At 39.4% G+C, this 22,971-nt stretch overlaps 1 protein-coding gene across 3 annotated transcripts in view; it reads left to right on the plus strand.

The window, feature by feature from the left end:
- cep85l (centrosomal protein 85, like) overlaps window positions 1-22,971 on the plus strand; it is a 299,535-nt gene that overhangs the window by 225,478 nt on the left and 51,086 nt on the right. The window lies entirely within an intron of this gene.

Here is a 22,971-nt window from a genome sequence, read left to right on the forward strand (position 1 = left end):
GGATCCATAACACTAAGTTGCCGCTGCTTGCTCCTTTGATATCAAGTATATCAAGTACTAGTATCAAAGGGGATCTGTCATCATGGTAAAGTATCGAAGAGATGTTTCTGTGGTGGGAACAAGGAAAGGACAGAAGAGTTTGTGCACCATTTCCATTACGATGATGCCATGTGCTAAGTGATATAGTGTTACGTGCTAACATAGCTTGCCTGAGGGGGTGTTTTCTGTAGGGAAGCACAAATATAGAATTTGATTGGTTTGTAATGATTGTGGCCTTTTAATATTGTAATTTGTTCAGTACCTCCTTCAAACTAGAATGGCTGAGGATGACATCAGCAATCACTCCTTAAATAAGAAAGTTCTAAAAATGAAAGTGCAAAAATGTTAAAATATGATTCACAAATTCTTTTAATCATCTTTTTGAAATGGAGAATGCCAAAATCACTCAAGAACTTATTGTAAGAATTTTAACATCTGTTCAATGGTGTAAATTGTTTTGATGTCTTTGCTAAAACAGGGCATGATAAGGTACATTGTGTATGTGTAAAGAATAGTCTGCTTAAGGCACATGAAACAATCTCTTAATTAATTACATCTTTAAGAAACTATTCTGCATTTACAGAGTCAGTTTGTTGGTTTTCTTTTAGATCAGATGCTAAACTTTGGAATGTTCATACTCCTGTTGTGTATTTGGTGACCCTATTGTTATTTGTAGTGTTTTCCCTGCACCCTTTCTCGAGTTCTACTGCGCAAGGCCAAATTTCAACATCTAAAAGATGTGCTGAAAGTTTGTGATCACCATAAAGGTGACTTAAAATCCTTAGAGAGATAAGATTCATGGAAAAGAGATTACATTGCAGTCTGACATGCAAAGAGTAATGGATGAGTTGAGTGGTAGGGCTAATTGAAGGAGAGATAAGAGAATTTAAGACATGACATTGTCAAAATTAAAGTGTTTAGATTTGGAAAGCATACAAAAGTATCTAAGCTGCTTGTTGAATTACTTATGAAAGAAATAATCCATTTGGCTGCTAAGATAGAATTTGGATATTTAATATAGCATCAGTTTATGGTGTAAAATGAAGTGAAATTAAATAAGAAAAACCAAACTGTTAGTATCAAAGGCTTACTAAGACAGCTTGTTCTTGTTCGCCTAAATAGGATCTGTGTTAGAATTATTTGGACAGAACACACTAGAAGGCGCTGATTCCATAATTACAATGTGTCGAATAACATAAATTCAAAGCTTGCAGAAAACTGGCAAATTCTCCACTGGTCAAAGATCTGTTGGTAAACATTGTACATTCAAAGCACATAGTTACTTAATCATTTGTAAATCTTCCTGTTTCCACATTCTGGTATGTTTTAGTTTATAGTTGAGAGTATAAAGTCTCAGAGGTGATCTGAAATGGAGTAACATGATCCTGGTTCTTTATGAAAGCTTAAGAACCTGGAACTGGAGGAGGAAACTCAGTCCCTTGAGCCTGCTCCGCCATTTAATATGATCATGGCTGATCTCATCTCAGTCTCACTTCCATTTGTCTGCCCGCTTCCCTGAATACTTTAACCCCTTACTAATTAAAAATTTATTTATCACAATCCTTTGACAGAAGTGATTTCTCCTCATCTCTCTTAAAACTGCTAACCTTTAACCTAAAACATGATCTCTCGTTCTAGATTGCCGCAGGACGCAAAACATTCTATGCCTATTTTGTCAGTCCCCATTGGCATCTTTTTATACCTCAACTCTATCTCCTCTCATTCTTCTAAACTCCAGAGAGTATAGGGCCAAATTGCTTAATCTCTCATCATAAAACAAAACCTGATCTCTGGAATCAATCAAGTGAATCTTCTCTAAACTACCTCCAATTCAACTACATCCCTCCTCAAGTGTGGGGATCAAAGTCGTACGCAGTTTTCCAGGTGCATTGTCACTAGTGCCTTGTACAGTTGCAGGAACACTCCATACTTTTATACTCTATTCCTTTATGACTAAGTGCCACAAATCCATTTGCCTTACTTATTGCCCGCATATTAATTTATCTGAAAAATCTGTATCAAGTGGATGCAAACCAAAAGCAAAACCGTTGAAATCCTAACCATCAGGAGGCAGTAAAACAATCTATCTAACACAGTACTCACACTGCAACAATACTTTTGATCCTGTTTCAGAAGCAATATTAAAAAAAAATTAGTAATTGCTTTATGTGTAATAGCCAATTTTCTTGGGAAGTGGGCAGTTCAATTGCAGAACCAGCTTCTGTTTGTGCTGCAGTGTTTGCCTTTAATTACAAAAAGAACAGAATCAACCTTGCTTTATGTGCAGTACTTAATAAGCTTGAAAGACAGTCAATTGCTAAATTTTCTACATTATCACCTCAGCAGGTGTTTTCGGGTTCAGTTCCTAATAAAACTGGGAACTGCTCCAAACCAACTGCTACAATGTTGCTGAACTTGTGTGCAGTTGTCCCACTTTTTATTATGAAACAATCAATTTAACACAGATCAATGAGCTAAGCCCATAGTCTATGATGTGGTAGAGACCCAAAGAGCAGCACAAAACTGCTCACCAATTTTGCGCATATTGTTGCTGATGTAACACAGATATTACAATGTGTTACAATGAAATCTTCAGGGCCCAACGTTGAGAAGGGAACTGAATTAGGAGGGATTATGTTGGTGCAGAACTCCATCACCTTGATGCTACTACCTGAATTAAGGGCTTAACAAGAATGCCCAAGCTCCACCTTCCCACCCACTGCCAATTCAGGCCCATGAGTGGTCAGTTTTGGGCCGTATTTGACCTGGGCTTTAATACTGTCAGCCCAGGTGGAATAAGAAAAAGTTGACTTCCCTGGTCGTTTTTTTATGGCCAGTCATGGAACTGAGGAAGGTCCCTCAATCTGCATGGTCGAGAGATTGGACATAAGAGGTGGGGAGGTGACTGTCCTTTATTCTGTTCCCCCTAGTCTATGTCTGCCTGCAGCTTCCACTTCAACAAGCCCCTTCCCCCAGAAAGAACTCTTACCTGTTCCATGGTTCCTCCTCAGACAGGCCTCTGATTAATTCAATGGTCTTTCACATCTTGTCAGGCAAAGGATTTCCCTGCTCCAGACTCTCCCTCTTTTGAACTTAGTGCCAAAATGGGAAGATACGGTCAAAAATTATTACAAGGAGGTCACTCTTAAATCATTTCTCTGTTCAGAACTTCAATCTGAGTGTTCTTCGTAGGCAAAGTCTACAAGAGTCAAGAGTGTGGTGCTGGAAAAGCACAGCAGGTCAGGCAGCATCCGGGAAGCAGGAGAATTGACGTTTCGGGCAAACACCCTTCATCAGAATGTCCTGTACAATCTGAGTGCAGAAACCAGGGGGACATGTGGGAATTTACACCCATTGCGATGCTGGAAAGAAATTGGGGGCTTATGCTAACTTTGTCTCCCTTATTCTCTCATCAATTTTCTGTAGATTTGAAATGAGATACTTTACTCCATTGCAGGACTGTGTGCACATTATCATCAACTTTATCTTTCCTGTAGGCTCAGTTGCTTATTTTATTTTTCTTTAATTACAGCAGGAATCATCTCTTATCAATAGCAATTAGAGCAGCTTCCATGTTTTGGGATTAACGATGGTTAGCAAATCTGCTTCTAATATGTTTAGATTAGATTAGATTAGATTCCCTACAGTGTGGAAACAGGCCCTTCGGCCCAACAAGTCCACACCGACCCTCCAAAAAGCACCCATTCCCCTACATTTACCCCTGACTAAGGCTTCTAATATGTGGTACATCTTGATTTGTTCTGTCATGGGATTAGACTTTTGTAGACTTGTGATACCGCAAAGTTGATTTAGTTCTCTCTCAGCCTGTTTCTGTCAGTAATCCAAACCAGATTCTTTTCAGCACTTCAAACCAATGATCCCTCTTGCCCTTTTCAGCTGAGGCCTGTTACTTTTTTGAAGCTTGCATTCTGGAGATAGTGATGACCCTTCAGCACCACACTTTGCATTTTTCATTTGGGACACTGGGAATGCAGTGGATACCAGATAGCTATTTGCTGCCCAACAGACCTGCAGTCCCATTGAAACCAGTGGTAGGAGTGTCCAGGACTGGGACTACAAGCAGGCCCCCATTCAAAGCCTCAAAATGCACGAGCAAATAAATGCAGCTGGTCCCATAGCTGGATGGGAGACGAGGACTGGGCAAACGAGGAGAGAGGGGAGTGGATGTCTTAATGAAGAAAACAGGAGTTGGCAGAGCACTACAGAAGTTTTAGTAGAAAGGAGGAATGGAGTATCCAATGCTTTAAAGAGTAAAGAGTTTGTTTAACAATTTATGAAGTGCACTTAGCACTGATCTTTGATCAATTTGTGTTGGTTGTGAAAATGTCTAGATGTCATCGAGGTTGTTTGCTTTCTACCTTGAGTATGATGTTTCACAAACACTGGTACAATTGCAACATTTAAGAGGCATTTGGATGGGTGTTATGAATAGGAAGGGTTTGGAGGGATATGGGCCGGGTGCTGGCAGGTGGGACTAGATTGGGTTGAGATATCTGGTCGGCATGTACGAGTTGGACCGAAGGGTCTGTTTCCATGCTGTACGTCTCTATGACTATGACTTTACCTTCTGGCTTTACGAGTGTAACTGTAAATTTAATGTTTTGCTCTGCATTTGCTTTCATTCAATCCTTAGGTTTTTGATCTGTTTTTCATACATGTTGATCACTAGCTTCAAGAGGGAGCTTAGGAAGATGTGTTTGTATAGGATGACTTTACTTGAGGCTTTCCTGTAGTAAAGTGAGGATACTTCTGCAATTGTGAAGAAAGCAAAACAATTCTTGCTTCCACAAGGTCTCCTCAACAGCATCTGAAGGTACTTTTCTCAAGGTAGCTATAAATTGTTTGTCTTCTCCGTTAACTCTTAGCCAAGTTTGATTTTTCAATGAATGGAAAAACTAGGTAGCTAACAAATTTACTCAACTCATGCTGTTGAACAGGGTTCCACTGTCACTTCCCATTGCCTGAAGGATTCCGAACAAAGCTGGGCAAGCTTTGGAATGACTGCTTTTGGTGAAGTGGACAAAACTGTTTCTACAGAATTGGGAATCCGCTGTAGTCATCAATGACAACTAGTTAGCATTCACCAGTGAGCATATTTGTGAATTGTGGTTATGAAGGCATATGGGATACTTGCTATTATTAGCTAAGACAGAGAGTTCAAGAGCAGGGATGTTAAACAGAACTGTATAAAACATTAGTTAAGCCACAGTTAGAGCACAGTTCTGGAATGCACATTATAACGTGGATGTGATTGCACTGGAGAGGGTACAGAGGAACCTTTCCAGGATGTTGCCTGGGCCAGACAGTTTCAGTTATGAAGAAAAGTTGGATAGCCTAACGTTTTCCCTGGAGCAGAGGACACTGAGACGGTTATGATTAAGAAATGTAAAATTTAAGGGGAAACAGTAAGAAACTTTCCCCTTGGGTGGAGGGATCAATGACAGTGGGCTAGATTTAAGGGGAGGGGAAAATAGTTTAGAAGGGATGTGAGGAAACATTTTTTCATCCAGACGATGACAGAGATCTAAAACTCATTGTTTGTGAGGGTGGTAGAGGCAGAAATCCTCATAGCATTTAAGAAGTATTTAGATATGCACTTAAGATGCCAAGGCATACAAGGCTGTGGGCCAGTGTTGGAAGATAAGATTAGAGCTGCATTTCAAATCCTTAGTAATGTTGTATCTACATCACTTAGTTCAGGTAAACATAACAGTATTCAGCAATGTCTGATATAGTGGCTGGGACATCATTGCTCACACAGAAAACCTAATTATCCACTTTTACTAATTGCAATTATTGGTTATCCTGGTAATGGTCTTCATTTTCTAATTGTAGTTGTTAGTAAATTATAGTTTTTTTAACTATTTGCAGTTAATAGTTAGTTGATTATATTGCTCACATATTGTCTATAGTAGTAACTGATATTAATTCCTATTAATTACTGGTATGACTCAGTAAATGATGTATGCAGTTAATAATCTGTTTTGCACTCAAAGTCATAATAATAAAAATGCACAGGTCAGCCAGCAGTAATTTATTCTGTATAATTAAAGTACCTTGATGTAATTTTTATTCATGGGAAGAGGGCAGCACTTGCATCCCTAATTGCCCTCGAACTGAATGACTTCCTAGGCTATTTCAGAGCGCATTTAGGAGTCTCCCACATTGCTATGGATATGGAGTCACATGGTGGCCAGATGGTGTGAGGGGGACAGATTTCCTTTCCTAAATTGAACTACATGGATTTTTAAAACAATTAATGATAATTATCCTGATCAGCATTACTGACACTAACTTTACACTCCAGATTTCATTGAGCTTGAATTCCACCATCTGCCCCAGATTATTAACCTTGATATCTGGATCACTAATTCAGTGGCGTCACCACTACACCTTTGCCTCCCACAAATATAACAAAGCAAGTTGATCAAAATCACACTTTTTTATATATTTTAAGACTGCCTTGACCCTATAAAATTCTTTCAGATAGCTGCATTATTAACGTTGTAGCTACATCACGTAGTTGAGACAAACATATTGTGTGACATCAGATAACCTCAAAGCAAAAATTGTCTTAATTTTAAACTCTCTAAGAGGAAGTCGCTGATACTCTCTTCTTGTATCAGCATGTTTCCCCTCTTAGTTGTAAAGAAATGCTGCGGATGTAAATGGAGGGAGGTCTGTAATGGGCTTGTGTATGCTCACTGTGTTGCTTTTACCAATTCAAGTACACTGCGCCCACGAACAGAATTTGTGTGAAGAATGTTGTGAAACAACACCAGTGGGTGTTATCCCACGGCTCCTTAGAGCATATGTATGATGCTAGAAATACAACATCTCCCTGAGTCTGCTGTTGCTTTGCAGTCAATGTATTCATTTTGTAGTCTTGTTAAAAACAAAGACAGGGAAGAACTTGTTTTAAAAAAACTGCCTTCTTTTTCAATTTATTAAATAAGGAACTCTAATAATGAAGCATTGAATTAAGAATTGTCTTGTTCTTATCACAGTCAAGTGTCGGAAATGTACAGCTGGTCAGGCAGCATCTGAGGAGCCGGAGATTCATGTTTCGGGCAAAAATCCTTCATCAGGTTCATCAAAAGTCCTCCTCCCTGGATGCTGCCTGACCTGCTGTGCTTTTCCGGCACCTAACTCTCGACTCTAATCTCCAGCATCTGCAGTCCTCAATTTCGCCTTGTTTTTCTCACAGGTCAGTTGAGAAAAATATGCAATTCATTTCAAAAACAATAGAAAATTGACCAATTTAATGTATGAAAATGAAAGTAATGCATCCTCTGTGTATCACCAGGGATCAAAGAAAGCGTATCTCCTAATCTGCTGTCAGAAAGCAAACAAGTAGTTATCACTGGACAACTGGAATCCATTATTCACTCACCACTGGACTCCATGGAAAAATAAAATGGACTGCCAAGTAACATGGGGTATCCCACAGGACATAGTTAGAACTGATGCTTCCATGACTTGCTTTTTGTCTACCTCTGAGGCTTAGGGAATTTGGTCAGACAGGAGATAGAATAATGGAACCACTGACTCGCTGCCTAATTATTCTCAATGGCCGTATCTGTAACTTTTAAAAATAAATCATGTTTCATATCTCTGAAGCCAGAAGTACAATGATTGCAGTGGAGGAATCACATGTTATTGGTTTGCCAATTTTTAAAATATAGAATTCAATGCTATTTTGGCTCCAGTGAGTATAAAGACTGTAATGAGTATAATGTTTATGTCCATATACTGACCTTTTTTCTTAAAAAGGATGCAATTTGCATTTAAAACAAAATGTCTGAATTCAGCTAATTAAACTAGTTAAACACCACAAGGGGAAAGAGTTATAGTGGTTCCACTTAAGAATGCAATACATCCTCCTCATGAGTTCTTAGACGAATATCTAGGCATGAATATTAACTCACCAAATGATCAATAAATATGTTTACCAGTGTTTAGTCTGCTTGGTTTCCATTTTTCTCACTAAATTTGCATATTTCCTATATCCTTCAACAATAATACAAGAAAGACTAAAACAATGTGCTTCTGTTATCAAAGTACAACTTGACAAAAATGTCAACCCAGTTACCTCAATGAGAGTACAGTTCATCACTGTTCCAGTTGTTTGTTTTATCCAGGATATCATGTTACTTAATATGATGACTCCTGGATTTTATGAGCTCTGTCTGGAATAATGAATGTGAGGCAAAATTAAAATATGTCAAGGAAAAATACCTACGCTGGTGAAGTATGAGACTAATCTTTATAATTGTCTAGTAGAATAATTGATCTTACTGAGCATATATTGCAGAACAGGGAGAAAGTGAGGACTGCAAGTGCTGGAGATGAGAGTTAAGAGCACAACAGATCAGGCAGCATCTGAGGAGCAGGAGAATCGATGTTTCGGGCAAGAGCCCTTCATCAAAAATGAGGCGATATATGCAGAACAATAAAAATATCTAATATCTAATCAAGAAATTGAAAAATCAAGCTAATTTTATTTTCAAGTGTCCACACTTAACGTAAGGTTGTCCAGTGGCAAATGACTCGCTGTTTTTCTCCAGACCTCTTAACATTGCTCTTTGGAAAATGGCTAGTGCATGGAGATTTCAAATGGTAGATGGTTGAAGTTAATACCACTCAATGGTGTACTGAAGGTTGTCAGCAATCTTGACTTATAGTCTGGAGGTATCTGCCAGAACCCACTGTTTTCATCCAATTTTGTGGAAAGTTTGCTTCTTTCCAATTCTCCATGTTATTGACTGACAAAATAGGATGGATTTCTCTTCTAAGCTTTTGTTTCTCTGAGTGAGATTCAGACATAATCTTCATTTATTTTAGGAACAGTTGCTAACAATAAACACCATTAAGAACAAAGAATAGTACAGCACAGGAACAGGCCCATCGGCCCACCAAGATTACGTCAATACATGATGACTATATTTATCCTTTATCTACACAGTCCTTATCCTTCTATTCCGTACCTATAATCTGTCATGATTAAAGTGAAAGCTTACACAATACCAGATTACAGTCCAACAGGTTTATTTGGAAGCACTAGCTTTTGGAGCACTGCTCCTTCATCAGGTGGTTGTGCTGCTTAAAGTGATTAAATGATTAAAGTGCTACTATTTTTCAGTATTTTTCTATCGATAGCACTTAGCTCTTTTTCCTGGGCACTTGCTGAGTGGTAGAGCAGCCTCAATAGGCAGGATGATCTACTCCTGTTCCTGTCTTCTCTGTTTCCCTAACTGGCTCAATGCTTTATTCTATATTTAGGGCTAATACTGCTACCAGCATAATTAAATAGTTCTTTGTATTGCTGGGCTGTGAGTGTCTGAAGAAACATTTTTTTTTCCCTCTTTATTTTTGATTAAGACTTTTCCATTTCTGATGTACTGTAACACTCTTTAGTTACCTGTATAGATGTAACTAAAATACAGCCCTCCAGTGTAAGACATCCCTCTCTTTACATGCTGCTTCTCTAATGTCTTCTCTTAATCACTATTACTGATGTCAGAGTCACATCATCAATTTACGATTCATATGTCACATGGAAATTTTGATGCAATTTACTTCACTGGAATCATGTCTTTAGGCATGTGGGATAAGGCTTTCCAAGACTTAAATTCCTGTCAATGCTGTTCCCCTGAGCCAAAAGTAAAGAAATAAATGTTATGTTGTGGTGAAAAATTGCAATATTAATGCAAAACCAAGTGATTTGCCACTCCCAACAGGAGGAACATACAAGATGGAGAATGAGAGTGATAAAGTTGGAGCAAAACCTCCAATCAACTGTGACATGAAATCCAGCTTTCATCTAGGGGAGTGTGGTGGTGTGGGTGTGTGGGGGTGGGGGGTGGTGGTGGCAGAAATCAGGAGAATACGGTTTCCTTGAATATTAGTTCCAGTATACAGCACTCAGATAAAGGTTCTAAACTGACCTTGGCATCATTTTCTGAATATAACAATAACCTCACTCTGTGCTATTTCAATCCATTAAGATGTGCATGTTGAGTGAGAAGACCTCCCTTCAAGATTTATGAATAGCTAAACCAAACCATCTTCAGGACGTATAAACTGAATAGTTTATATGTCAACTACAACCAAAACAATGTTTGATTTAGCCAGCATAGTAACATGACCCAAGGCACTCCGCAGGAGCTTTATCGAACAACATTTAACGTGTAATATAAGGGACTTTTTAGACGGATGGCCAAAGCTTTAAGGAGTGTCTTGAAGGAGGAAAGATAAGTGAAAATGCGGATATGTTTTTGAGCAAGTTCCAGAACAAAGAACCTTGGCAGCTGAAGCAACCAACTATTAATTGAAATAACTCCCAGAAGCCAGTATCATGCCACCAAGTCACCCTTTATTTACATGTGAATAGTACTTGACAGTGGTGCGGCTCCCTCAGAGCCAGCTCTAAGAGTGAACAGGATGTCTGACAGTTCTGTTCTTATCTGTCAGCCAGAACTCCCTGATTGGACCAGATTCATAGCTATGTGTTCCACCTATGACTTCACTACAATCACAACAACTGGTAGCACAATAAAATTTGTGCATGTTCTAAGAGGCAGTAATTGAGGGAATACAGAAATCTCAGAGATTTGTAGTGTTGGAGACAATTCATTGATAGGGATGGATGATGCCAGAGAAGGATTTTAAAATTAAGGATGGATATTTTATCATCAAGGAGTAATTTACACAGGCATCAAGAACAGAGGATAGGTGAATAGGACTTGGTATGAGTTAGGATGTGGCCAGCAGAATTTTGGAGGATAGAGCATTTTACAGAGGTAGAACATCTGAGGATGGTAGATAGAGCATCAGGTTTAACAGAGTCTAGATGTGACAAAGTTGGTATTGTCTAGCTAACACCAATTCTTACAGCTAACCTGAGAATGCAACTTTTAAAAAAAAAAGTTTTGTGATTTACACATGAAAGAAGTGAAACTGTCGTGGTATTCGAACAGATGAAAGACTCAACAGACAATCAAGGTATTTTTCAATGTATAATTTCAGTTCCATCACACTGTAAATTTTTGCTATAAATTCTGTGCCTTACAATTGTGGCCTCCACAACCACCTGATGAAGGAGCGGCGCTCCGAAAGCTAGTGCTTCCAATTAAACCTGTTGGACTATAACCTGGTGCTGTGTGATTTTTAACTTAGATGTGACAATGATATGGATGAGGGCTTCATGAACAGATGAACCAAGGCAGACGCAAAGTAAGGCAATGTTATGGTTGGTCCTTCAGTTTCCATCTTCACAGTGCAGTGCACGTATTAGTGACATAATAGTGCAACCCTGCTTCTTGGCTTGAAATCAGGAGAGGCATACAGATTCTATACTCATCCCTCAGCTCGGTGTTGTATTGCTGTTTTCAGCTATTCCTTAAGTAGTTATTGCTGCTGAAGATTCTAGCTTCACTTTGATGCATTGCAGAAACAGTAAAACAAAACTTTCAGCAATTAGTAACAAAGTCTCTTGAGTGTTTTGGTTTATAGACTTGGTACTGCCAGGCAACCAGTAGTGCTTGTCACAGTTTTGTTTCTGTGATGTGTTTGCGTGCTAGTTTGGCTTAAGCTTAACATTTATTCAAATAAATGCTTTGATGGTAGTCATGATTTGGAGGTTTAACTCCTTTAATTCCCAAAATTGTAGAAGTCTATTTTTCTTTTGTGTTGGCTTTGTTTGCAAGTTAATGCCCTTTATTAGCACATTCTTTGAAGTTCTTTTTTGAAAAGAGGTACTGTCCACAGTCATGAATGGAAGGTAAGATGCTAATCAAAATGGGGACCTACTTTATGCTGGCTTCCACCCTTACAGATTCAGTTTCTGTTAGTGGTATGAGTTTGACTGTATTCTCTAGGTCATCTTTTATTGTTGAAAGCAAGTCCTTTGACATTTAAATTTAGATGCAGGACTCTCTCTTCGTTGGACCATTTTTATACCAGTATCATTCATGGCATAGAGGGATTTTACATGGCCTTTCAAGGCACATTTGAAGATTTGGAGGATGTCAAAGAAATTCAAAAGAATAAACAGGGTTCTCAACTCTTTTATAAGAGAGAGTTACAGGGCCTCCTCTACTGCCAAATCCAAGCCACCCGATGCCTGGAGGAAGAATACCTCATCTTCCTCCTTGGGACCCTCCAACCACATGGCATCAATGCAACCACACCTGCATCTACCTATCGCCTTCCCAGCTACCTGCCTCCAGCGTCATCCCTACCCTCCTAATTATCTCTCAACCCCATTCCACCCCACGCCCCAACATTCCTGATGATTCTCCTGCTCCTCAGATGCTGCCTGACCTGCCGTGCTTTAGCAGTGCCACACTTTTCGATCGATCTCCAGCATCTGCAGTCCTCACTTTCTCCTTAGATTTCATGCAGTTGACCAATGTGGTCCTATTCATAAGTGAATTAAGACAATTAAGGGATCAAATTTCTCGATTTTTCTCGATAAAAGACAATTTTCCCCAGAGCATTTGAGCTTTTTTTAAAACTGCATCATTACCCAGCAACACAGAGACAAAAAAAATCACAAGACTGATACATTCCTACCACATATCCCATAGTGTGAGGATCACCCACAGGTTGACGCCCCCAATAATGCTGGGCCTGATGCAGTGATGTTAGCCACTCCACTGATAATTATGGTATATCTTTGGCATTCCTCCTGCTTCTGCTGCTTGAGCCTCAGCAGCTTGACGAAAGTGAGTAATGCAAATGCTGGAGATTAATTCCTGATGAAGAGATTTTGCCTGAAACATCAATTTTCCTGCTCCTCGGATGCTGCCTGACCTGCTGTGTTTTTCCTCACCAGCTTGAGCACTGGTGTGCCTGGGAAGCCTGCTGGCTATCCTAACCACAGTCTACACTGTATCAATCTCCCACCTCCAACCCCACCTGCTGCCTCTCATCAGTTGGCATTCCAAGAGGCAGATCCTTGATTTGTTCGCTCATGCCTAAAGTCCTTTTCTTTATGCAGATAGATGTAGGACTCAGAAATAGTCCTGACACTTGAAGTGTGGAAGATTCAGGCTATATCTCCATTGTTCTAAAGAAGCGCCATACTGGATTTGAAGCATTGACAGTCTCTCCACAAATGCTGCCAGACCTGCTGAGTTCCTCCAGCACTTCACATTTTTGTTTTGGATTTCCGACTTCCACAGCATTTTGCTTTTATTAGTTATCCAAAGAGCCTCATGGCATAATCTGCTCCATCCTGGTAGTGCATTTATCATTGGGTTCAGGTTGTCACCAGGCAATATCTTTGGAGTGGCCTTGTGTATGTTTACGTGTTGATAGCAAAGCACTGAGTGGGAAACTGTCATTCAAACTCCAAAACTTTCACAGATCTTTTGCATTTCTTTGGCCATTGAAGCATGAGAAAGCTTTTACATAAGTTTATGTTGTGAGGTGCACCTCAAATCTGGTTGCAGAAACTCTGAGTGTCATGTCTGGAAATAAAGAAAAGAGTGTTTGGGTAACTCATAACTGTCTCCAATGATGGCAGTACCTTTATTACAATTTTATTAACGCTATTGCTTATCTTTGCATGTTACTGGAGTGAGGTTAAATAGTTTAAACTAGTTATCTCGGCAATATTTCTTGAGTTCCAGTCAGACTACTGGTTGAAGGTGCTGATGGTAACTTCAGTGTATGTACCGATCCTCAGTAGGGACATCATAAGTGCCACTTTGAAGGTGATTTTAAATGCTCATTATTAGGGCTACTGGTGGGTAGGATTTTAAATTGCCCTTTGAATTTCTATGAACACCTTTTCCATTATACTAACAAATTTCATGGACATGCATGGATACCTATTTTGTGCTTTATGTTCTGTTCTGTGAAGGATGACATCCAGCCTGGACTGACTGTGTACATGTATAACAGTTTCATTTTGTACAAAAACCAAAACATCAAAATGTTTTGTTTTTTTTTAATTCCCCCGTGGGCTGGTATCCTTTACTGCATACTGGAGAAGAGCCAGTTTCTAAAAGTCAAGCACAGGGCCTTTTGGAAAATAGATTCAACATATTGGAACACCCAACGCAGATGTTAGTGCACAATATAACTGAGTAGATGACAGCAGCAGATGTTTCCATTCATGGCTGAAAGTATTTGACCTATCGCTCTTTCAGGGTTACTTTGGCTTAAGCGAAAGTTTTAAATCAATAAGAAAATGTTCCAAAATAGCCTGCATGATGTAACTCTACAGTGTGAGAAACACAAGCTTCACTGGTGTAATAAGGATCTCTTGGCTTCGATCATCAAATGCCTCTAACATACAACACGGTGGAAACGTTTAGCACTATATTTTCCATTAAATCATAATCCTTTGAAGCATATCTTCTTAGGAGGATATGTTTATCTTCATATGGACTCAAAATAATTAAAATATTAGGAGGGAGAAATGGCGATATAAATTTTGTTTTCCTACCTTTAGTTCTCTTTCTGCCCTCTGTGCTTCCTGTTTTAGATAGGGCAATAAGTTCTTGGCTAAAGTTTGCCAATACTTACCATTAGTGCACCAGTGAAGATTTAGTTCTCTTTGTAATTTTTATCTCTAATCACTTTACTGACCGCCCCCCTCCATAATGGGGACAATTACATTAAATAGGAGCAGGGCTGGACTATATGACCTGCTCTGCCATTCTAGAGGAGCATGGCTGATTTTTAGCTTCAGTATCACTTTCACACCCTTTTCCCTTCTGTTTACCAGAACCAAATATCTGCCAGTCTATCTCAGTCTTCATTGTAATCAATGAGGGAGCCTCCACAATTCTCTGGGATGGAGAACTCCCTAGATTTACAGCCCCTCAAGTGAAAGAAATTTTCACCAAAATCTTGGGCATGCACTTTTGGGCACTGGCCACACGTACTCAGCTTCCATGGATATTGAAATCCGCCTCTGTGATCCCTTATGGCACATGTCCAATCCATCTACACGGCAGTTTCCTGGGCAGGTGCAAGAACACCTCAACGTGGAAATGCCTTCATTGGCCTGCTGGGATGTCCTCAAATAAGCAGGCGTGAAACTGGTCGTGGGGAGAAGCCTCTGCGAATGAGTGAGGTTGCAGCCTTTGGTCCCAGCAGTCTCACCACTGGGACATGGACTCTCCAGTTCCAGTGGCCATGTTGCTTTTCACTTGGGGACTTTCTCCAGTGGGTTAGTGGTCTCTGCACTCAATGGATGACAGTCTGAAAGCAAGAAAGTGTTGACATCATCGAAAAATGAATTTTATTTGCCCCAATTGGCAGCCTGTCTCCATGGAGCAATAAACTGACCCCAGGAAAATTCTGCAGGAGAAGGAATATGCAAGAAGCCCTCCTGACTGTCATCACTCTTCAATTAAGTCTCTACAGAGCCAAAAGAAATCAGCTAGACTTCAGTTAAAGTGCCTCTTCAGCCCCAACCATAAAGGACTCAGAATCCTAACAATAAAATTGATTGTATTGCACTTGGTATGAAAACAGCATCCATGTAGCTTCTGTCCAGTTCTGGTATAGCTTTGTCAAATCTTATCTGTGTATCATTGCAGCACAGATATTCTCAGGTGAAGGTACACAAACTACAGATTGTAAGAACAAACAGTGTTCAACAATGACATGAATCTCTAGTTAAGAATTAATTAAGAACTGCACTAGTTAAGAATGGTATCTCTGAAATTCATACAGGTGAACGTGCAACATCAAGGTCTGCTGTGGTGCTACTAAAAGGCAGAATCAACAATTTTCAGATTAATTGTTCATAGTTTCTGGGACTCTTTGAGTTTCTGGAAGATCTGAGGGTTTTGTCTGATAAACGTGGGAGTTGGTGTGGTTAGATAATGTTTGATTTTTTTTTCAGACTAGTATGGCTATTCTTTTCAATATGGCAATCAATAGAATAAGAGATACTAAAGTTAATTGATATGCTTTGTTTATTTTGAAGGGGTCCTCTGGTGTTTATACCCCACTATGCATTTACGATATAAAATAAAAATCAAGTGGAGGGGTTTGACTGGGGTGGACAAAGTTAAGAAATCACATAACACGACTTTATAATCCAGCAGGTTTATTTGGAAGTATACGTTTTCAGAGTGCTGCTCCTTGATCAGGTACTTAGCTGATGAAGGAGCAGCACTCCTAAAGCTTGTACTTCCAAATAAACCTGTTGAACAATAACCTGTTGGCGAGTGATTTTTAACTTTAGAAAATGAAGACCCAAAAGATGGTTTGAAGTATATTGTCTGGGTCCCTACTCATCCATAATATTAACTAGTGAAAAGAGATGGTCTTCATTTAAAAGAATTAATTGTAAAACAGAGCTTCACTTCAGAAAGTTAATGAAATAGAGCTGTCAAGAGGCTGATTGCTGAGGGGGAAATGGGAGTATGATCTCCAGTTTTGACAAACCGCTTCTGCTTCATATCAGTGTGCCATGGGCGTATTGTGGAGTTGAGGGCGTAGGGGAGGGACTGAAGAAAGACTGACAGGGCTGAAATATTGTAAATCAACTGATAGAGGCTGGTATGATGATGGCTGAAAAATGTGTTGATGGAAAAGCGCAGCAGGTCAGGCAGCATCCAAGGAGCAGGAGAATCGACGTTTCGGGCATAAGCCCTTCTTCAGGAAGAAGGGCTTATGCCCGAAACATCGATTCCCCTGATTCTTGGATGCTGCCTGACCTGCTGCGTTTTTCTAGCAACACATTTTTCAGCTCTGATCTCCAGCATCTGCAGTCCTCACTTTCTCCTGGTATGATGATGGGTCAGCAATGGTGGAATCATAGTGTGGCAGGCAAACAGGCAGTTAAAAAATTTCCAGAGCTAAACTCTTAGGACTCAACAAGATCTGGGCAAAAGCACAAATCTCTCTGGCTCCCTGATATGACTACAAAGCTTTTCTTACAGGCCAGGATCCCATATTCTATCCTTCATGATCTTCAGTTTATCAAAACTGCTGCCTATATTCTAATTTGCAACAATTCCTTATCACCTATGCTCACTGACCAATATTAGCTCCTTGTCCAGCAACACCCAGATTTTAAATTTCTTATTCTTGTTTTCAAACCCCACCTGTGGTATCATTTCCCACCCCAACTTAATCTGTGTAATCTACTCCAGCTCCACAGCCCTCTGAGACAGCTGTATTTCTCCAATTCTATCTCTTACCCAACTCCAATTTTGGTTGCCCCCTGCATTAGAGACTGTGTCTTAAGCAGCCTGGTCCTAAGGTCTGAAATTCTATCATTAAACTATACTGCTTTTCTATCTGTTTCCTCACTTAAAAGCCATTCCTTTGACCAAGCTTTAGACCAACTGTCCTACGTTCAACTCATGTGATTTGATGTCAAATTTGGTAGATGCTCCTCATATGAAGATGTTTGTTAGCACTAAAGACATTGTGTCCTTGTAGTTTTAGCCAGGTGTTTGCTATACTGCAGGAAATCCACTGTAACAGCACTCCCTTGTGACAAATAAGAGATATTACATTTGACATCAAGGGCTTGGGTTCAGTTTGAGAATTGCATAGTGTTAGAAATGCAAAATTGCATTCACAGCACCACCTACAGTTGGGATGTCTTTTGAATGTTGAGACCATTCACTGTACAGTATTTAATTATAATGGTGAAAAAATATCTTACAAATATCTTGTCAGCCCAGAAACCAGAATCTAAGCAGCTGTGCTTGTATTTTGCAAAAATAAAATTGGGAAACACTATTGTTTCCAAAACTAATTGTTATTCATAATTAATTATGATGCAAACTATCACAATATCACTGAAAGCCCTATGATTAGCTGTAAAAAGCCAACAAAAACAAACCTTGCATTGATCTCTGATTGACTATCATGCCTTCATGTGGTCCCAAGACTCCTCATCAAGTTTTTCCCAGACTTCAATTAAAATCCCTCTTCTGTACCAACCATCTTCAGATAAAGGACTCAGAATCCTTTAAAAATTGATCGCATTGCACTTAGTATGAAAACAGCATCCAAGTAGCTTCTGTTCAGTTCTGGTGTAGCTGTGTGAAATCCTATCTTTGTCATGTTGCAGCACAGATATTCTCAGGTGAAAGTACACAAAATGTACAGATTATAACATCAAACAGTGTTCAACACTGACATGAATCTGTCCACAGTTCTATAAGAATGGTATCTTTGAAATTCACACAGGTGAACATTCAATATCAAGGTCTCCTGTGGTGCTTCTTAAAGGCAACAATTTTCAGATTAATTGCACATTTTGATTCTGGACATTTTTTGTGAGTTTTTGGAAAAGCTGAGTGTTTTTAAGAGTTGCATGCATTTGGTGAAATTTTCAGTGAGTGGTCTTTCATGTGGGGAGGGCTTGGTGCAGTGGGGTTTACCCACAGAATTGGAAATGATTCATTTGGAGAATGTAAGTGTGATTGAATGAAGTTCACAGTGAGGGGGCTCATTGTCCAGGTTGGGAGGGAAATCAACAGCGAGAGTGCCTGGTGGAATTCTGCGAATTATACCCCTCCTCCCTCCATTTTCCCAGTCCAAGGTCGTTCAGACAGACACTTCAGATCCTCAATTAGACTCCAGGCATGAAAGACTGCTGCACATTTGCCTCCCTTAAACATGGTTGGAAAGAGTTAGAAAGATGCAAGAACTTCTACATCCCACTCATCCATCCAATCACATGTTTCTGCCCTTGCCTTCAAGGTGGTGGTGGTGGGGGAGGGGGACATTAAATTCTTTTGTCAACATTCAAGGTTAGATCAGATGGGTGGATGATGGAAATGGATGTTGAGCTGATATGGGAAGAAGATAGATAAATGATTTTAAATTTACTCCACTTGCATGGAAGATAATTTAAAGATAGACTGATTATAATAATAGTATATCTTCATGTTGTGATTTAAGTGCATCCCCGTGTGCTTCTAAAAAATTAGCACATCTTAAGATTTTTTGCTTTGTATTTGTGGCCAGTGAACAATTGAGAAAAAATTTCTAACCCCCTCCAGTTAATACAGATAGCTTCCAATTGCATAAATAAAGATGTGGTCTTTCTTTGCTAACAATCTCATACATGGGTCCAAACATTAATGTCAGCAAGTTTTGAGAAGAATTAATGTCAGTTAAAAACAAAACTCTGGGTAAGTAACTCTGTTCATTGATGTTAAATAAAATCTACAGTACAGTATTAACTCATTTAACCCAATTGGTCTGTGCTGCATTTAAATTGTTTCTTTACCTTTAAATTATTCCTTCCTCTCGCTTGCCACTCTTTGTTTAAAGGAATTCTTCTGAAACTCTTTATATGGTATTGTAGCCATCTTACATTTATGAGTACCCCTTGTCCTAATAGTTGTTCTGAACTCAGTCACAAATGGAAACAGTTTCACTAAGTTGTTTATAATTAAAAAAAAACTTTGTCAGATCTCTGCATTTTTCTTTTTTCCAGTGAAGAGTCCCAGCACAGTCAGTCATTCTTGGTATGTTTTGTTTTATAATTCTGATAACATCTATGCGTTTCCTTTTTGCTCTAGTGCTTCAATATCTTTTTAATTGTTTGGAGACCAGAACTCTTTATAATAGATATTTCCATTTCATATTGCCTCAGTGCTTTCCTAATCACCCATAACATTTCTTTCCTAAGCTTATTCTATTCTCTTCTGTCAGCCTCTCTTTTACTATTAAATATTACCTACTGCTATGCTACTTTGTCTTTTTTTTTTCCAGTCTACCTTTCTTAGCTACATTCAATTCCATCATAGCTGATGTTCCCGAGTCTATTACATCGATGTTTGCACTGCCTATATTTCTCTTAGACATTATCTTAAGCATCATTGCGCTCTCATCACTACTTCCTAGATCATCTCCCACATTTCTGTTATCTGTTCTAGTTCATTTCCATTCATAGGGTCTAACAGTGCTTCCACCCTTAATGGCCTACTCACAAAGGCAATTTACATATACCCAAACACTCAATTCCATTTTCCCCTTTCATTCCTTTTGCCAGATATTTTATGGGGCTGGATTATGATCTTTTTAACTCAGTTTCTGGACATACTTACACGTTTCTTTTTTTCCTCCCAAGATTTGGTCAGCATGTTAGCTCTGCTAATATTTCTCCAATCCCTTTCTAAATTTGCTCTTATTTCATATAGAATTTGCCTCAACTGTTTGGCTTGATTGCTCCTGCCATTTTGTTATTTATAATTAAGACAGATAGCTAGAAAATAAATCATCAATTTTCTTCTCCCCTTGGACTCATGTAAGATTTAAGTCGAGAAGCATACTCAAAGGCATACCACACTTTGTCCACGTAGAGGCATACATCACGGAAACAGACTCTTCGGTCCAACTCAACAATGCCAACTGGATATCCTAAACTGATCTAGTCCCATTTGCCCATATTTGGTTCATATTTCTTTCAACTCTTCCTATTCATGTACCCATCTAGATACCTTCCTCTGACAACTCATTCCATGCATGCACCACCTTCTGCATGAAAACATTGTCCCTTAGGTGCCTTTTGAATCTTTCCCTCTCGCCTTAAGCCTATGTTCTCGAGTTTTTGACTCCCCAACTAGGAAAAGGACCTTGGCTATTCACCCTATCCATACCTTTCATGATTTTATAAACTTCTACAAGATCATATGATGTTGTGAGACTTGAAAGGGTTCAGAAAAGATTTATAAAGATGTTGCCAGGGTTGGAGGATTTGAGCTATACGGAGAGGCTAAATAGTCTGGCTTTATTTTCCTTGGAGAATCAGAGACTGAGGGGTGACCTTATAGAGGTTTATAAAATCATGAAGGGTACAGATAGGGTAAATAGACAAGGTCTTTTCCCTGGGATGGGGGGGAGTGCAGAACTATAGGGCTAGGTTTAGGGTGAGAGGGGAAACATTTAAAAGGGGCCAAAGGAACAATCTTTTCACACAGAGGGTGGTACGTGTATGGAATGAGCTGCCAGAGGCAGTGGGGGAGTTTGGTACAATTGCAACATTTAAAAGGCATCTAGATGGGTATATGAATAGGAGGGGTTTAGAGGTTTATGGGCCAAGTGCTGGCAAATGGGACTAGATTACGTTAGGATATCTGTCGGCATGGATGAGTTAGATCGAAGGGTTGTTTCCGTGCTGTATGTCTCTATGACTCTATATAGGAGGCAGATATAAACAAAGGATAAAAGATGTTTAAAAAACTAGTGTAATTTCTCTATAGTTCAGATAAACTACACTATGTAGATCCCTCACTCTATCTCATACCCACTGTTTGATAGCCTGCAATACACACCACAAATTGTACATATCCCTTTTAACTCTATTCAAATGGATAGTGTCTTAATGCAACTTCCGAGAGTTTTGTTTTGTCCTAGTATTGTGGCAGAATCCTTCAGTAAAATTTAATCCAGGTTTGGGTGAACTTCAACACCCCAAAATATCCTGAGACCCTGCATAAGATTGTGTTCAAACCAGGAAACATTTTATTAACACCTATGCCAATTTACTTTTCTTATGTGTTTCTGTGCTATTAGTCATAGCAGCTGAATGAATTTGGACTCATGGTCATTGAGCTGGATTGGGCAATGGTGTTGGAGTGAGAGAGATACCTGAATACTGTACTCCAGAGGCAGTCACAGCCCTTAGGCTAGAATCATCTGCCTTGGCCAGTGGTCAGGGTGTGGATGCGAGTGAAGCAAATAAGGGCACCCAGGGAACAGAAGTGCAGGAGGCTTGGCTTTTGCAATTGTCCAACAGGTTCAGACTTTTTCGCTTTCTTAGGTTGAGCTAAGTGACCGTGGCACCATGCTACAGGATGTTGGAAGAGCTAAAAGGAATGTGATAGCAATGAGTGATATTGGTCTGTGAAGCAAAGAACACAAATCTAGATGACAGTGTTTGGCCAGTGTAAAAATTCAGGATATCTGCTCTGAGCTGGAAAAGAGCTTGCAGTGGAAGAGAGAGGGTCCAGAGATTGTAGTTCACATTGATATCAACCATGTAGGTAGAACTAGGAAGGCTGTTCTGCTGACAGAGTATGATAAGCAAGATACTAACTTGGAAAGCAGAACCCCAAAGGCAATAATATCTGGATTACTACCTGACCCACCTACAAATTAATATGGAAAAAAATCAGATTAGAGAGCTGAATGTGTAAGTCAAAAACCAGTGAGAGGCAAGGGAGTTCTGGTTCATGGGGCATTGGCACCAATACTGGGGAATGTTGGATCTGCTTCTTTGGAATGGGTTACACTTGAAAAATCTAGAACTGGTGCCCGAGCAAATTGCAAAGCCAGGGAACAAGAGACTGCTTTGAACAAATCAAGTGGGTTGATGGATCGAATTTTGGTAGATGTACCAAATCAAGAAATAGAGTCAAGAAAAGAGAGCAAATAATAATATAAGAAACAAAGGTCACAGAGAGCAGAAATGTACAAAGAAAGGGAAAAAAAACCTACCAGCAGCCAATACTAGATATTATAAAGATAACAAAAAGACAAAGCTGAAGTATCTGTACGTGAATGGGCATAACATCAAAAACTATGTAAACAAGTTGAAGCACACTTCAAAGTGAATAACTATGATCTGATGTTATGCCATATAGATGAGTCCAGAACTAGGGGCTCACTGTTTTCAAATTAGTGGCTGCTCTTTCAGGACAGGGAGAAGAAGAATCTTTTGTTTCTTAAAAGGTTGTGCAACTTTGGAACTTTCTGCCTCAGAAGCTGAAGGAGGTGGAGCCATTGAATATGTTTGAGACAGATGCAAATTGATTTTTATTAGGCAAAGGAATCAAAGGTTATTCAGGTAGGTGAAATGCAAAAGTTGAAATCTAAACAGACTTGTCAAGATCTCAATGTTGAAACAGCCTCAAGGGGCTGAATAGCTGATTTGTAGGTTTGTGATTTGTTCTCCTTTGTAAACAATTA

Source organism: Chiloscyllium plagiosum, chromosome 3, assembly GCF_004010195.1.
Source record: "Chiloscyllium plagiosum isolate BGI_BamShark_2017 chromosome 3, ASM401019v2, whole genome shotgun sequence".
Lineage (NCBI taxonomy): Eukaryota > Metazoa > Chordata > Chondrichthyes > Orectolobiformes > Hemiscylliidae > Chiloscyllium > Chiloscyllium plagiosum.